This window comes from Sminthopsis crassicaudata, chromosome 5 (assembly GCF_048593235.1).
Source record: "Sminthopsis crassicaudata isolate SCR6 chromosome 5, ASM4859323v1, whole genome shotgun sequence".
Lineage (NCBI taxonomy): Eukaryota > Metazoa > Chordata > Mammalia > Dasyuromorphia > Dasyuridae > Sminthopsis > Sminthopsis crassicaudata.
The window spans coordinates 46,963,326-46,979,573 of record NC_133621.1 but is presented as its reverse complement, the minus strand read 5'-3'; the positions used below and the strand labels follow the sequence as shown (position 1 = coordinate 46,979,573).

General features: G+C 39.0%; 1 protein-coding gene across 10 annotated transcripts in view; it reads left to right on the top strand.

The window, feature by feature from the left end:
- Positions 1-16,248, top strand: part of CDK14 (cyclin dependent kinase 14) — a 772,185-nt gene that overhangs the window by 279,907 nt on the left and 476,030 nt on the right. Inside the window, exon 1 of one of the 10 annotated variants that reach the window (XM_074266576.1) lies at positions 7,257-7,371. The exons of the other annotated variants lie outside the window; for them this stretch is intronic. The gene's annotated coding sequence lies outside the window, so the exon portion shown is untranslated. Of the gene's footprint in view, positions 1-7,256; positions 7,372-16,248 lie in introns of those variants that run through there. 10 annotated transcript variants of the gene reach the window in all.

Genomic DNA, 16,248 nt, shown 5'->3' with positions numbered 1-16,248 from the left:
TTTCTTTTTGCTTCCCAAAGATTTGGTGTCAGTAGTTGAAGTCCAGGGCAGAGTTTGCATTACTGAAATGATGTCATTGCTATATTTTAAGGAGGTTTAGAATCTTTCTCCCATTAGGAGTAAAACAGAAACTGGAATTCCAAAATTCAATATGTGCAAAATGGAACTCATTTTCTCCTAAACCCTTTCCTCTTCCTACCTTCCAACACTATCCTCCTAGGAGTCATCCTAAGCTCTTCACCTTCTCTCACTCCTCCACATGTAAATTGTTGCCAAGACTTTTTTTTTAACTTTTGCAATATTCCATCACTTCTTGTCTTGATTATAGCAATAGCTCATAGTCTTCCTGCTTCAGGTCTCTCCCCTTGCAATCCATACTCCATTGAACTTTTATTAAAATAATTTTCCTAAAGCAAACCAACCATCCACTTCCTTACTCAGTAGATTCCAGGGCTCCTTATCGCTTCCAGGAGCAAGTACAAAATGCCCTTTTTTCGTCATTCAAAGATTAGCCCTTTTCTACCTTTCTAATCTTCTTATACCTTAACTCCTTGACAATGACTTCCTGGCCATTCCACAAACAGGATACTCTTGATTCCAGGTATTTTTCTCTGGTTATTCTCCATACCAACTTAATTCTTTGGCTTCCTTTAAGACCCAACTTAAGACCCAATTGTCTCAGAATGATCCTGAGGATTACCTGGTGATGAGATGCTGAACTGCCTCATAGAAATTCTTACTGTAGAGAGAGTCACCTGGGCTGGCTATGTTCTTTAAATGCAAACATATGCTTGGCCAAAAGATTATTTCATAGCATATTCATACAAGGGAAATGCTCACGTGGTGGTCAGAAGAAGTGATGTAAGGTGTCTGAGGAACTTTAGTATTGACTGTGAGACATGGGAGATTCTGGTCCAGCATGATGTGTCCTCTAAGAAAAGATTGTATGCTATGAGAAAAGCAGAAACATGGAAACACAAAGGAAGCATGAGCTGTGCAAATCCAGAACCACTTCCCCTCTATGTTCTAATGGATCATTTCCAAATCTGACTCCACAATTGTTATGTCATTGGTCTTCAAAAATGAAGGACGAATAACAACAAAATCCTTCCTTTTACAGGAAGCTTTCCCTACTTTCTCTCAATTCCAGTGTCTTGCCTAAATTATTTTGTATCTATCATATATATATATATGTATATATATATATCATGAATATAACAATATATATTTGTATGTTGTTTCATGCATTATATTGTAAATCCCTTGAGAGAAGGGATTGCTTTTGTTTTTGTTTTTGTTTTTATTTTATTTTATTTTTTTATCTCCAGCACTTACCACACTGCCTGGTACATTATAAGTGATTGATAAATGGTTTTTGAATGATTGAGTTGTTTTACATTTGGGTCTCTTATTCCAAATCATGATTTTGAAGGAAAAAGCCATTTGACTATTTGTTACACAGTTGGACTAGGAGAAATGTCAGAGTGTGATGATCATTGCTTCATCTGTCCTGAATTTTGTCTCTCATTCTTTACCTAATATTAATTATTTAATTCTCCATCCGTTTATCCATCCATCCATCCTTTTATTCATCCATTTCTATTTAAATCTGCCATCCACCCATCTTATTTATCTTTGTATCCGTTCATCCATCTATTCATGATTTCATCTCTATGTCTGTCTGTCTCTCTATCTATCTACCCATCTACCCATCAATCTACCTTGGGCATTTGGAAGCATTGATCCATGGGAAAATGTCCTCAGAGCATATTTCAATATTTTAGGGGTCCCTTTAGGATAATATTTACCTGAATAGTCCTGTTATTTTCTTCTCCTTTTCCCTCATTTGCTGTTTTAGATTTTTCTCTTCTTTTTCTCCATTTATATTTTTATTAATCTTAACAAAAATGCTTTTTTCTTTTTTCCCTCAGTTTTCTATCCTTCATGTGTTTTCCAGGTTGTATTCTTATTACTATCTAGTTAAACCCTTTATTTTTCTACTTAAGATAGACCTTCTATAATGGTTGTTTCACTTACACAGAGGTCAGATTTTCTAGCAGCCAGACTTTTATAATACTACTTTTAACTCAGAAATGAAAAAGAGCTTTGAAACCCAAAATATGTGCCACAAAAACCTATGGATTATCCCGTTACAGGTGAGCGCTTCAGGGCCTTGCTTTGAGCCTGCTGACCTAATCCTTGACTTACATCATAGAATACATTAAAGGATAGTTTGGGGGGACATCAAGAAAGGGAAGCAACTAAGATGGTTTCTTCTTCCAGATCAAGTCATATTAAATTTACTTAAATTTTTTTTCTATATGTATGTATGTTTATGTGTGTATATATGTATACACATATGTACAATATTATTAATCTGATAGAAAAAGGGAATCCTAGTTCAAGGTGAAAAAATGTAGTTGAATGAAGGTTCATTATTCAACAGTTGGAGCTACCTTGGTGGGTAGTGTCTAATGGAATACCGCTGGGGATCTGCCAATGGTTCTCTGATCCTGCCTCTCATTCTTAAATCTCTTTTCTGCTTCAAATGGCTTTATATTGACATATTGGATCATGGGTTTGGAGCTAGAGGACAGCCCACTTTTGGCCAAGAGGCTTTCACAGGTAACCACATAGTGGGTAAGAGGGAGAGTCGGGCATTCAGCTCAGGGCCCTGACTCCAAATCCAGCCTTGTCTTTTCCTTTTTAGAGATTCAAGGGATACGTGTACTTTAATAGAACGTAGATTCCTTGAGGGTACAGATTGTCTCTTTCTCTCTCTTTATATCTATCTACATTGCCTTGAAAATGAACATTGAATGAATTACACTCATTTCTCATAAGTTTGATTGCCTGATTTCCCAGTACATAAGATTAGAAGCACCCCAAATGGTGGTAGGGATTGGAGATGAAGTTACTTCTGCTAGAGGTAGGCATATTGAAAGCAGCAAATAGTGATAACTGACAGCAGGGCTAAATATAGAAATATAAATAGCAGACAAAAGAATTCACACCTGCAAGGGGCCAGTTAGCAGAAGGCAGAACAGCTCTAGGCAGCATCAATAGACCCTGAGAGTTTTATTGTAACAGACATAACACACATAATAGCTCATGTTCTGAATTGACACAAGTCATCAATAAGTTAAATTGCATTCAGTATAATTTGTTTAATATGATAGAAAAATGTTATACATTTTAGAGGAATTTCTATTAAGAGAGGATAAATTTTTTGACACTTAAAGGGCAGACTTTTATGTGAAAAATTCTCTGATATCAATTACCATATTCTCTAAAGACGCTGAATAAAAGTCTTATTGTATGTTTTAGCTATTGTGTTCCATCCACCTTGTCCATTATCTCAGTCTTCATCATCACCATAAACATCATCACCTTTTTTCAGTATTTTAGAGATTTGGGATTGAATTGGTGGTCAGGTTCGCCATTGTTAGCATTGATTGCAAACCTTCTCTGACTTGGTCAGTGATTTTTTTTTGAAAGCTTTTATGAAGAAATATATATTTTAAAAGTAAAGTAAGAGCAAACATAGAAACACTCCTCCCTTCTGTGTCTCTAGCCTCCAACCTCAGCTGCTCTGGTCTCTGGGAGGAGAGAGGATTAAATTCCCAGTTTAGCAAAGTTCCTATATAGAGTAAGTCCCACCAAATTCCAAGTCACCTGGACTCTGAACTTCCCTCCTGGGCTGGAGACAACCTCCATGGGCCAATCTCATGGGCTCCAAGGTCCCCATCGCTGGAGACATTCCTTGGCTAGGAATACATTCTCCACCTAGAACTGAAAAAGACAAAAGGAGGCCAAAACTTAAGGCCTATTTCTTGGAGATACCTTGCCTAGAGGGAGAGGAAGGAGAGCTGTCCCTTTCCTCCACTTTACTGCATAGCATCCCTGCCATGAGTTACCAAGACTTTGCCCAGTGTCTTCCCACAGTCTGCCACATGAAAAGAGAGTGGCTAAAAAGTGATGGCCATCTGGTGGCCAACTTTCTGGTTAGTTAGAGGCTCTACTAATTTAGCTGGGTTTGTCATTAAGTGGCATCTGTCCAATCCACAGCCATACAATTACCTAATAATGGACCTGTCATAGATTTTGCTCTCCTTGCTTAACTTCTCAATTAAGCATTAGGTTGAGGGACTTTTTAAATAATAGAATTACAACTGTTTACATTAATTTAACACTTTTTAGTTGTGAGAAAATATCCTACTTATCTTTGCAACCACCCTCTGAGGTATGTAGATAATTCAAGTATTATCTCCATCTTCTAGATGACAAAATTGTTATTTGTCTAAGTCGCACAGCAAGTAAGAGGATTCAGTCCAGATCTCTCCCTTTTAATAAGAACATATTTCTCTTTCTCTCCCTCCCCCCCCCTCTCTCTCTCTCTCTCCCTCTCTCTCTCTCTCTCTCTCTCATTTCTCTCCTTCCCTCTCTCTCCTTTTTCTCCTCCATTCTCTCTCTCTCATCTCATCTCTTTCCTCCCCTCCCTCTGTCTCTGTCTTTCTATCTCTCTTTCTGTGTCTCTTTCTCTCTTCCTTTCCTTTCTCCCTCTCTTTCCCTGCCCCTCTTATTATCACTCCGAGATAATGGACATAGCTAGCTATCATTTATGTCATTTATGAAACGTTTTACCATTTGTAATCTTGTTTGGCCCTTATAACAATCCTGGGAAGAAGGTTCTTTTCTTAACCTCATTTTATAGATGAGGAAACAGACTGAAAGAAATAGGGTGACTTGCCTAGAGTCACACAGCTTGTAAGCAGCTGAGATGAGTTTTGAACGCAACACTTCCCTAATTTTAACTTTAGTGTCTTATTCAGTAAGTAATGAGCTACCCCTGAAGAAGCTAACCTCTATTCTTTTTCTTCCTTTGGGAATATGACCAGATGATGGGTTCATTGGAGGAATCCTGATAATCTTTGCTATCTAATGAAAGGATCCCCTGCATCCCCAGAGTTGAATGAATTCAATTTCAACATGTATTTAAATGTTTGATACTAGAAATACAAGGACAATAACAAAGTTATGACTGCTTTCAAAGAGCTTACATTCTGCTCAGAGCTGCCAACACACCATAGCTACATAGCTATTTAAGTGTAATACCCCAGAAGTTTAATGCAGATTGGATTAAAAGACTAAAAAAATACAAAACTGAATTTAGTTTTAGAATTTAGATACTTCCAAAAAAGTCTTCAGATTTAATTTAATGCAGCAAAGATGAACTATGTATGGAATTTTGTTTATGACAGTATCTTCTCATAGTGATGAAGAGAGGAACATAAAGACGTTTTTAAAATAAAAGGTTGCTTAGGAACAAACTGATATGAAAGTATAGACTATGGAAGTTCATTAATTTATTTAATGAATGTTTAGTTAGTACCATCTAAATAATTTTTCAGCGTAGTGCTTCACCATGGTGAAGAGGGAACCTTTGGTTGGTAAGAGCTATGAGCTTGGAGTTGCACCCTCCAGCAGGAGAGCTGTGTCCTTGGAGTTGCACACTCTGGTAGGAGATCTATGACCTTGGAGTTGCACATTTCAGCAAGAGATCTATGACCTTGGAGTTGCACAATCTAGCAGGAGATCTATGACCTTGGAGTTGCCCAATCTAGCAGGAGATCTATGACCTTGGAGTTGCCCAATCTAGCAGGAGATCTATGACCTTGGAGTTGCACACTCTAGTAGGAGAGCTATGACCTTGGAGTTGCACACTGGACAGAGTAAGTACTTAATAGATGATTGTTGATTGACTGCTGTCAAATAAAATCAAGACCATCCCTGCCCTCAAGAAGCTTGTATTCCACTTGTGTTCTGTGTCATTTGACAACTCAATTGTGTAACTTTCCAGCTCTTCAGAAATGAAACTCATCCAGTCAGGTTGCATGGTTAGTTCAGAGGCATTTTATTTTAATTTCCTTTATTTTATTCTGTTATAGTGGGGAGGAGGAAGGAGACAAGTACCATGAGAATTAGTTTTGGAATCAGGAAGGTCTTAGTTCAAGGCCTGCTTCAATGCACATAGGCTCCTGTGATCCCGGGTTAGTTACTTAATGTTTTATGTCCCAACCCCCTCCCTTATAAGAAGTTGTATGGGATTTATTGATCCGTACTGATAGAATGAATTTTCTCATTGGAAATTCCCTCTTGTAGTAGAGTTTAGGGATGTAATGCCTTTAGGAAAAAGGGTGTTACACAACTGATTGTTAATCAAAGAAAGCTGTCCTGCTTTTCCCTGTTATTCCTGGGGAGGGGAAGATGATTTTATTTCTAGAGTATCAATTGCATATCAAGCCCTGTCCTGTAGAGGCCACTATGAAAGTGTTAGATTTGCCATCTTTTTTTTTTCCTCCCCTTTCCCCCCATCCTGCAGTACTGAAGGTGTCCTGCCTGTGACTTGGCACATTTTCCCCTGCTCTAAGATAGAGTAACCTTTCATTTTTGAGGCTGACGGGAACTTCACGCACAACCTAGAATCCTACAAAACTCAACAGCCGCCGCCTCCCTTCCCATGCGTAATGTTACAGGGGCGCCTCCCTCAGTGCCCCTGTGTCGGATGCCGCACCTCTAAGTCCGAGGAGAGGTCCGTAGTTGGCATCCAGCCCCCAGGCACTCGGTTGTGCCCAGAGACACACAGATTTTCTGTAGTTCTTGCAGACTGCCTAGTGGAAGTGCAAACTTTGACTTCCAAAGGACCTTAGATGATTGCCTAATGGAATTTGTCCATCAGGACACTTATTGGCTTCCTTTAGTGCTTTTAAAAAAATTGAATTGGGCCTGATTAGTTGCATCCCCTAGATTAAATGATTTTTTTTAACTCCCCCTCACCCCCCACCCTTCTGAAATCACCATTATCTTTATTTTGGCTCCCATTCCCGCATTCTGGAGAGACACCACTGCGTTGCAAATCAATATCTTTCTGAAGAGACAGTGTGTTGTAAATTGCCTAGACAGCATATGCACAGTTACCCTGGCTGCAATGCTGCAGAGCCCGGCTAGGCTTCCTTCCTGGGAACTCCACAGGCAAGTCCATCCTATTAAAGAAGAAAAAAAATTAAGTTTTTAGGAAAGGGACGATTGCAGCGCGAGAGCCCGTTAGACAGACAGACAGGGTTTCCTTTGTGTTTGTCTCGTTCTTTTTTTTCACGTCCGGTCCACCGAGACTAACCTGTCTTGAGGGATTTCTGGTTTTTTCCTGCTTCCCCCCTCTCGGTTGTAGTACAGCCGTACCATTTCAGCTTGCTAGTGCAGAAAGATGTGAATTCAGTTGCTGAATGAGCCTGGCCTGACTGCAAACACATTGCTAGAGACATGTTAAAGAGTTGCAGGTGAATCTAGCTTGATCCAGAAAACAGCAAAACGGTAAGACAGAGCTTGTTTGGAATAGAACAACATTTTTTTTTTTTAATAATGGAGCATCTCTCCTAGCCTGCATCCAGACTGTGAAGCCCTAACAACTTGAAAAGGGTTCATTTTATGCATGTCATTTTTTTCTTCTCCTTTTTTTAACAGAAAAAAAAAATCAACCCATAGCTTGATGCATGTGGTATTTAAACCTGTAATCTGACATGATGCTCCACACATCTGAGAGATGAAGCTTAAGGCTCCGTAGGATATCCCTTGTAGTTTGTAAACATCAGCATCATGATTAGATGCGGAAGAGGCTTAAGGAATGTATCTCTTTCCTATAGCTGAACCTTATTTGTCTTGAAACTAGCCTTATTCATTACAGCCCAGAGAGATGCCATGGATGCTTTTTGCTGGGCTGTGCTTGGCTGCGTGCCCTCTGGGACAAGTAAGTGAAGGACGGGAGACCACTTTTTCATCAGGGGAAACTGATGTCCCTGATTTCAGCCTGCTCGAATCCGACTGGAATAAATATCTCTAGTACGTTAGGGATTTTTGGATGTCCCTTCCCCCCTCCCTTTTTGGGGGCGTACATACATATTGGAGTGTACCTGCTTGAGGTGTGTGCTGCATTACAGAGGTCAGTAGGTAGGTATTCTACATCATTGCACCTGTGGTAGCTCTCTGAAATATTAGTTGCTAATGTAGCTCTCCTGGAAATAGCTGAGACCTAGTAGAGTGCTAGCATTCAGAATGTTCATGGAGTACTCCAGCATGTGGGAGATCTGGGGGAAATGGATTTGCTGCTCCAGAGAGACTTTTATCTGGTCTCCTAGGAGGTAAAAATGGAAAGTTGGGAGTGGGTGCCTTAATTGGGAGGGGGCTGGCATTCTTGTCTTCTTTGTTAATTAGTAAAGGGTGTTGTGTATTGATGGAAGAGGAAGGGCTTCTGCTAATTGTATTGTAGGACAATCTTAAGTGGGACTAGGAGATGTTAGTTTATATAAGGGTTGGTTCATCGCAGCAGTGCAGAGGACATAGTCCTCTCTTGTACATATTAGGGCTTTTAGCATTGGAGTTTTGCCCTAGAAGAGGATACTTTGATAATGCTTACTAAACCATAAACAGTAATGCAAGTCAATGTAATTGTGGGTGTAGAAGCTGAATAGTAGTTGCAGAAAACAGTAACTTCATCCTCTAACATGGTGGACATAAATAAGCCTATTAGCTTTGTGAAACTTAAAGAATTGAAGAAAGAAAAAAAAACCTTGCTTATGTAACAAATGAATTAAGAGAAAAACTTATAACTTATTATTTTTTTGGGGGGGGGGAGAAAAATCTTCAAATATGTTCTAACTACCTGATTTGCTAGAGATGATGTTTTATTTCCAACTCAAATGGTTATTAACATGCTTTACCCAGGAGTAATGGCTTTTTTTTGGAGGGGGGTGGGATTTCAAAATTTGTGTGTGTGTGTGTGTGTGTGTGTGTGTGTGTGTGTGAAAATAAAGATGGAGAAAAACAGCATTATCCTGTCCTGGATTTCATTTTACCTAGTTTGTATATAAAAGAAAATAACTTTGTTTCTATTTAGGAGATGATGCCCCCTGTGTTTATGGTTTCTTTTACTGTCAGAGAAGTGATATGTATGAGCTATTTTTATTTCTTTCACCTTGTTTTAAATGTGAGATTTTCCCAGTCTTGGCCTTCTGGTGACAGATTTGTACTTTGTCAAAAAAAAGAAGTAACTGAAGAGTCCTGTTTTTTAGGACAGCAAAGTAGCAGGGGGTTGGTTTTTTAAAATCACTTATTTATTAAAAATATTTAAGTACCCTCTCTGTGCAAGGAAGGCACTGAGCGACATGCTATGGGAGACATGGAGATAAATTAGACTTGTTTCCAGTCCCGATGGACCTCAGGGAGGAAATTTGCAGCTCTTCCCCAATTATTGTCTTACTTTTTCTGATGAGTCACTAAGTCAATGCTTCCATGATTTTTACTTTTCCTATCAAGGGTATCTGTTTCCTACCTACAGTGGTTGTCTTCAGAGGACTTTTTATATACACACATACAGACACACACACACACACACACACACACACACACACACACACACACACACACAGAGTCATTAGTGAAAAGTAAAAGAATGTTTTGAACTAGGAATAAGAAATAGAAAGTTGACATTTTTAAATTGTATATAGAGATGAGAAGAAATCATTCTTCCCTTCTTGTAATCCTCCCTCCTTTTTTTCCTTGGTGAATATCACTCCTAAATTAAGGTCCTAAGACTTAGGAGCCATTAAGAAATAGAAATTAGAATTTTTAAACAATTTTTCTATAGGGTTTCAGGAAGAGCAGTGAATAAAGACTTCATTAATGTAATTAACTTAGAGGACAACCTGCATCAATTTTTGTTTGGGCTTTTTCTTTTTTTTTGGGGGGGGGAGGTGGATTTTGAGGGAATTGATCAGGATAATTATACTACTTTTGCATTTCCATAGAGAAGCTAGAATTTTTGAATTAGAAAGGACCTCCCCACTTGTGTAGAAAACCCCTTGTGACATCCCTGACACGTTGTCATTCTGTCTTTGCTTGAACACTTCGGGTGACAGGAGCACACATTCATAAGGCAACCCTTTTCATTTTTGAGCAGCTTGCTTGTTTAGCCCGTCAGTTTTCTGGGGAGCACTTCCTCTTTGCTGAAATATTCATCAGGAAGCTGAAGGGTGCATTTTCTGGTCCTGCTCCTCCTTTTATTCATGTCTCCCCTCTCTCTTTGGGCAAGCCTTATTCCTTTAACCTTGATGGGCAGGTGATGATGACAGTGAGGTCCTCTTCTTCCCCTAAAGAGTTCCTCAGGACTTTGGAGTTGGAGAACTTAAAAATGCCATCCAACTCTAGAAGCTTCTTCCCTAAGGTTTAGGAAATTGAGGGCTTGTCCAATGTCACTTGTCCAAGGGAGCTTAACCAGATTGGTGCTTCTTCCTCCAGGGAACTTTGTCTTCCATAATTAGACATTCAAGGACCAGTAGAGTCACTTGCCTTAATTTAAGACCTAAGAAATGGTAGAGGTTATGAGGGTAATGGCATATTAAACAGTTTTCCATTTGGTGAGGTAAGCTTAGCTCCATCAATAGCTTGTTCCTGCTCGAATTTCTTCCTGGTATTACTGTTCTTAGATCTAGCAGAGGATCATTTTCACAAAGCCCAGATTAGAGACTCCAAGGCTTATTGTCCATTTGTTTTCAGCAGTTTTTAAAATCCTGAGCCTGAGTCAGTGAACAAGGCTTTGTGGATGCCCACAGGACATTGTGCTAGAGACTTGAGCATCCTTTCTATAGAGGATGAAAATAATCTTATGGTAATGTGAGGTGCTTGTGTCTTCCTCTCTAACTCACTATCCTTCATAGAGAAGCAGCCAGGCACAGTGGATAGGACACTCATTGGACTTGAGTTAAAATTTCATCTTAGACACTTGTTAACTGGGTGACTTGAGGTAAATTATTTCAGCTTTCCATGTCAGTGTTCCCTCCTCTTCCATCAGATATCCTTAAATCTATGATCCTCAGATCATTGCTTAGCTCTGGGTCTCAGGTCTCTCTGTTTACTTGAATTGGTTATAGGGATGTCTGGATCGAATTGTTATGTGAGATTGGTGGGGCGGAGTTACTTTACCCTAACATGAGAATCAGAGAGAAGTTAGTTTTGGATGAATCTAATTTTAGGAAGAGAAGGAAACTCCTGAGCCATCTCTTCTGAGGGCCTTGTGCTTGCCTTCTTTCCATTCCCATCCTGATAGAGGGAGAAGTCCAAACCTTGGCCAACCTTAGCTCTGGTTCATATACCTTGTCTTAATTTGTACTTGGTTCTCCCAGAGGTCTGTGACATCAGGGAGCTGGTGCCATGACATTCAAGTGAATTGAATTTGAGGGAGAAGTGTTATGCAAAGTCACCTGCCTCCCTTTCCCCTCCAGAGCCATCTGGTTCTAGAGGCAAAATGGAGAACAGGGTGATGGAGATGACTCCATGCGGTGGGAGACCTGGGCCTTTTAAGCTCAGTCTTTAACAGGTCTTAGTTTGACAACACCCATTCATTGCTTAAGACTGGGTAAGAAGTGAGGCAAAGAGTGGTCTCTCTTTACCTAATTAAAAAAAAAAAAAAATTAACCTGGGAAGAGACAATCCTCAGGTTTTATGGCCTAAACGGAAACAATTGCTGTTCACATTCATTCTGAAGCAGTGGGGCCCAAACCATGATCAACTGGGTCTTGATCCTGGGACCTATTATGGGCCAGTCAGTAAAAGCCAGAGTAATTCGGGTTTAAGTCCTTAAGGAATCAATCTAGCTGGTAAACTCAAGGTATCTTGGGAAATTTCAGAATACTAAAGGAATTAAAGCTTCTCACTCTCTCTTCCATTGCTAATCCATTCTGACTCCTCCCACTAAGTTCCCTTGTAGCTCTCAGCTTTGAAACTCCAGGACAGTTTGTTGTTTTGATGGGTAGTGAGTGGGTCACTGTAGATGGAAGACTTAAAAGGGCTCTGGGAATCCTGGGCATATTGATTTAGGGCTGGAAGGGGAATTTAAACTAATATGTGCAGTCCAGTCCTCTCATTTTACAAATGAGAAAGCTTAAACACATTTTCCTTGATCAGAGAGACAGCATATGATTTTGAACCCATGTCCTCTGACTGCCATTTAAGCCGTCTTTGCGTTGTACCATACTCTGCTGATCAGCTCATACTCACTGAAGGGAGAATGTGCTTTCAGGGTACATCATTTCTGAGTGTGTGTGACTTTTTATGAAAAGGATTTTTATGGGAGGCAGGGAGAAGTGTCTTGGGGTATAGTTTGAAGAGTTTATTTGTCCCCAACTGTTCAGCTTTAAATAATGTTTTGTTAAGTAAGAATAGAATCATTGAATTCTATTGTTGAAGTAAGAATAGAATAGTTGATAGAGAAATACTTCATGGAAACATTGAATTGTGTTTTCAGATGGCAGATAAACAGCAGAGTAAGGAATCTGACCGTTCTCCTTCACTCCCATTTGAGGGTTCGTTTAGGATTCCCTATCGGCTGTCATAGAAAATATTCACACAGCTGGAATTTATGGGACCAGTCAGGACTTTATTAATGGATTGCAGTCAGTTTCATTATTGTTGAGCTTTCAACTCATGATAATAGATAGAAGTGACATTCTAGCATTAAGAGGTTTCCATCCCCCCTCTGCTTCCCCCAGGGACCTTGTTCCCTGAGCTTCTCTTCATAATCTGTGTGCATGTGTAGTGACCTCTGAGCTTCTGAAAATTTTAAGCACATTGAAAGTCATTCAAATATTATGCTTTTATGAATTCCTTTGAGGAAACTGTTCAAATAAGAGGCCAAGTCTTGAGGCCAGGATAGGAAGAACATCAAATTTTAAATTGTATAACATTAATATTAAAGTTAGTCACTCATCCCTCATCCTAGCATTAATAATAAGTGGAAACTTTATTTTAAAAGATGACTACTTCGGATGGGGAGACTTAAGTTGTATTTGTTTCTATCACCATCTGTTCCTGAGCAAGAAGAGAGTACACAACTTTATTTCTCCTTCAGGGAATGGATTTAAAAATATTTTTAATCTTTATTTTTAAATGCTGTTCATATGGTTACCAGGGGAAAGGATTCATATCCTAATAGATCAATCATCAACTACAGAAGTAGCTTTCTTTGCAGTTTCCCTGTTTAATGATACTTTCTGAAGGCTTTATTTTCTGTGGGGGGGGGGAGGGAATGCTATTTCTCAATGAATATTTGAAAGACAAACATCAAAGGTAGAGATCAACTTAGTGTGCTGCAAAGTGAAAGAGGGTTGCAATGAAATGCATTGAAGGGAAAACCCAAGCTCCTCCCTTCATAGTCATCAGATATGAAAGAAATTAGCTTCCTGCAGAAATGGCAGAAATTTGTTTAAAATGTTTGACTATGTTGAACATTAGAAAGTACATATAAAAAGAAGAAATTCTATTGAATGAGCAAATATAATATTTTACCTCAATGTTCTGCGATATTATGTTTAAACATAGTCTGTTTTATTACTTCACCGTGAGAAATTTTGGAATTTTGATGGATTTTAGCCAGACTCCACTAACAGGTTATTTTGTATCTCTGTGTCAAGGTAAATGTATGATAGTAAGGTAAAATGTATGATGGTTCTTTCTCCATAGGGGAGCCACAAAGACAATATGATAATTGAATCTATGGGAGCTGATAAGATTAAGTAAAGAGGGCCCAGTACAGAGCCCTGTGGGTAAATAGGAATGACTTTAATGAAAATCCAGCAAAAGAGTCTGAACAGGGGTTGTCAATTACATAGGAGAAAACTTATGGAGAAACGGTGCCATAAAAACATAGAGAAGAAAGATTGTGGATTGGTCAAGAAAGAGAAACTAGTTTGAATTGAACGATGAGGTCAGAAGCTGGACTATATAGAATTAGGAAGAGAAGAATTCTTGAATTGGTGGTGGTAGGGCCAAAGGTGTGGAAGGCCTTCTTGAAGAGTTTAGCTTCAAGATGGATGAGAACTATGGGTCGTTGATGGATCAGCTGAAGGTTGTTTGGGTTTTGTTAAAAGGTTGGAGGGCTGTTTTAAGAAAAGAGATGACAGCCAAAGAAACACTGAAGGTAAGTGAGAGAGTGAGGATGATGGAGGGAGACATTTTGCAAAGAAGATGAGAAGGGATGGGATTACTTGTACACACAGACGGAGAAGGAAAAGGACATTTGGACTGAGGGTAGAAATAGGGGAGAGAGTATCTGGGAGATGTGAATTGAGGAAGGGAGAAGAGGAAACTCCTAGATAACAACATTTTTTTTTTTTTTCATTGAAATATAGGAGTCAAGGTTCTCAGCTGTGAGAGTATGGGGAGGAACGAATATGGGAAGCTGAGGAGGACTGAAAAGTTTTGGAAAAAAGCTCCTGTAGTGATTATGGTAGTAAATCAATCAGGGAAAGGATTGCTTTGGATTCAGGGAAGGTCTAATTGAGATTACACGTTACAAATTTGAAGTGGATTTGACCAAAATGGTTACATTCCAGCTGCCTTTGAGAGTACATGAGTTACGAATTAAAGACATAGTATGATTGGATGGTCGTGGTAATACAGGGCTGGATTATTGGCCAGAGAGAATGGTGATAGGATAAAAAAGGCAAGGGATTCAAGAGAAGAGGACTGTATAGAGTTAAACAAAGGGGTTAAGATGGGGAAGGACAAAGGGTGTAGCCAGTGTAGGGGTGATAATGATCTTGACCAGAAAGACTGAGTGGGTGGGGGGAATGTATAAGTTTTCTCTAATGGAGACATATACTGGTAAGTCAGTAGCAAGAAAAACAAAAGAATTTTGTGAAACTCTGAAAATGGCTAGACTGTTTTTAGAATCATCATGCATTCTTAGAGATATGAGTTAGAGGTCAGTGAGGAGGGCAACGGAGAGACTTTACATGGCCAATTTTTAAATTTTACAAGAGCAAAAGTAGCTAATTCACATAGTGTTGTGGATCAATGCTACATCAATAATTCCTTTCTGGACTTAGCTGAGATGCACTAGTTTCTGCTCCTGGGTTTGTAAAATAGATAAATGGCCTCAACAAGTGAAACTATCCTGATTAGATAAGACTGTGGACAGAGGTACATATAATTGCTGTTATTGTTTCCCTAGTTTAGACTAGAAGGTTGCAATGACTTATGGAATTGGTCAATTTAATTTTTCTGCATTTGGAATCAGAAAGTCAGTCTGGGGAAGACATGTTATATATCCTTTCTTAGCTCCTGAATGTTTCTGTTGGACATTGGTAGAATTCATTACAATGTCATTCAGGAAAACCTGTGGGGAAAGTTATCATTTATGAAAAAAAAAACCACAACAGCAGCAACTTATTGCATTGTCCAGAACCTTGTCAAAATGTGGTTGGAAATTCTCATTTGGGGGAAAGGATGTAGAAATAAATTATACCTGATGAATATTAAAATGTTCATCCCTTATGCTTTTCAAAGATTCAGGAATGGATTTCTTGGTCTGAAGGGTTTTTCTTCTCTCCTTCAGTTGTGCCCCTTAATCCCTCATTTGCATATGCTGTAGAATCCCATTATAATCTGCTCATTATTGCATGAATTATCTCAAATCAAATCATACTCTCCAGAATATAACATTCAGAAAAAATTTCATATCACATCCTAGAACACAGATTGTGGGTCTATTTTTCCAGCATTAACCATGATGCATCATGGTTAACAGAGATTGATTTCTATATTTCTGCATGATTTTGAAGGCATGTGAAATAAGTATTCGTCAAAGGACCTTGAAATGTTTGTTTAGTTTGGAAAATGAGAATTTTGGGGAGAAATGGTGGTCATCTTCCATGTTTGTCTTGTGGAAGAGCTCTTCAACTTCTCTCTTGGGGCAAGTTGTTGAAAATTATAGAGAAAGTACAGTCTTGAATTTTATCAGCAAACTTCTGTGATTCAGCAAGCAGCAATCAGGTAGATAGGAGGAGAAAGGAGAGAGAGAGGAACTGAAAACTCAAAGAGAACAGTGAGTTACCTAAGAGAAGGTGGTCAGCTGGGATAATAGCAGCTGCAGAAGTCAAGAAAGTTGAAAATTGAGAAGCGGTCCTAAATTTGCCAATTAGTAACTGCAGAAAATAGTTTCAATTTAATGATGAGGATGGAAGCAGCATTTTGAGCATGTTAGAATCTGGTGGAGGGGATTCTTAAGGATGAATGGACATGTTGGGAAGCATCAGAGAAGGAGCCAGTAGATAAGGAAAGATCCAATATTAGAGATACACACACTTGTCTCTGTAGGCATAATATACACAATATACAATGTGTATTTCTAATTTTTAA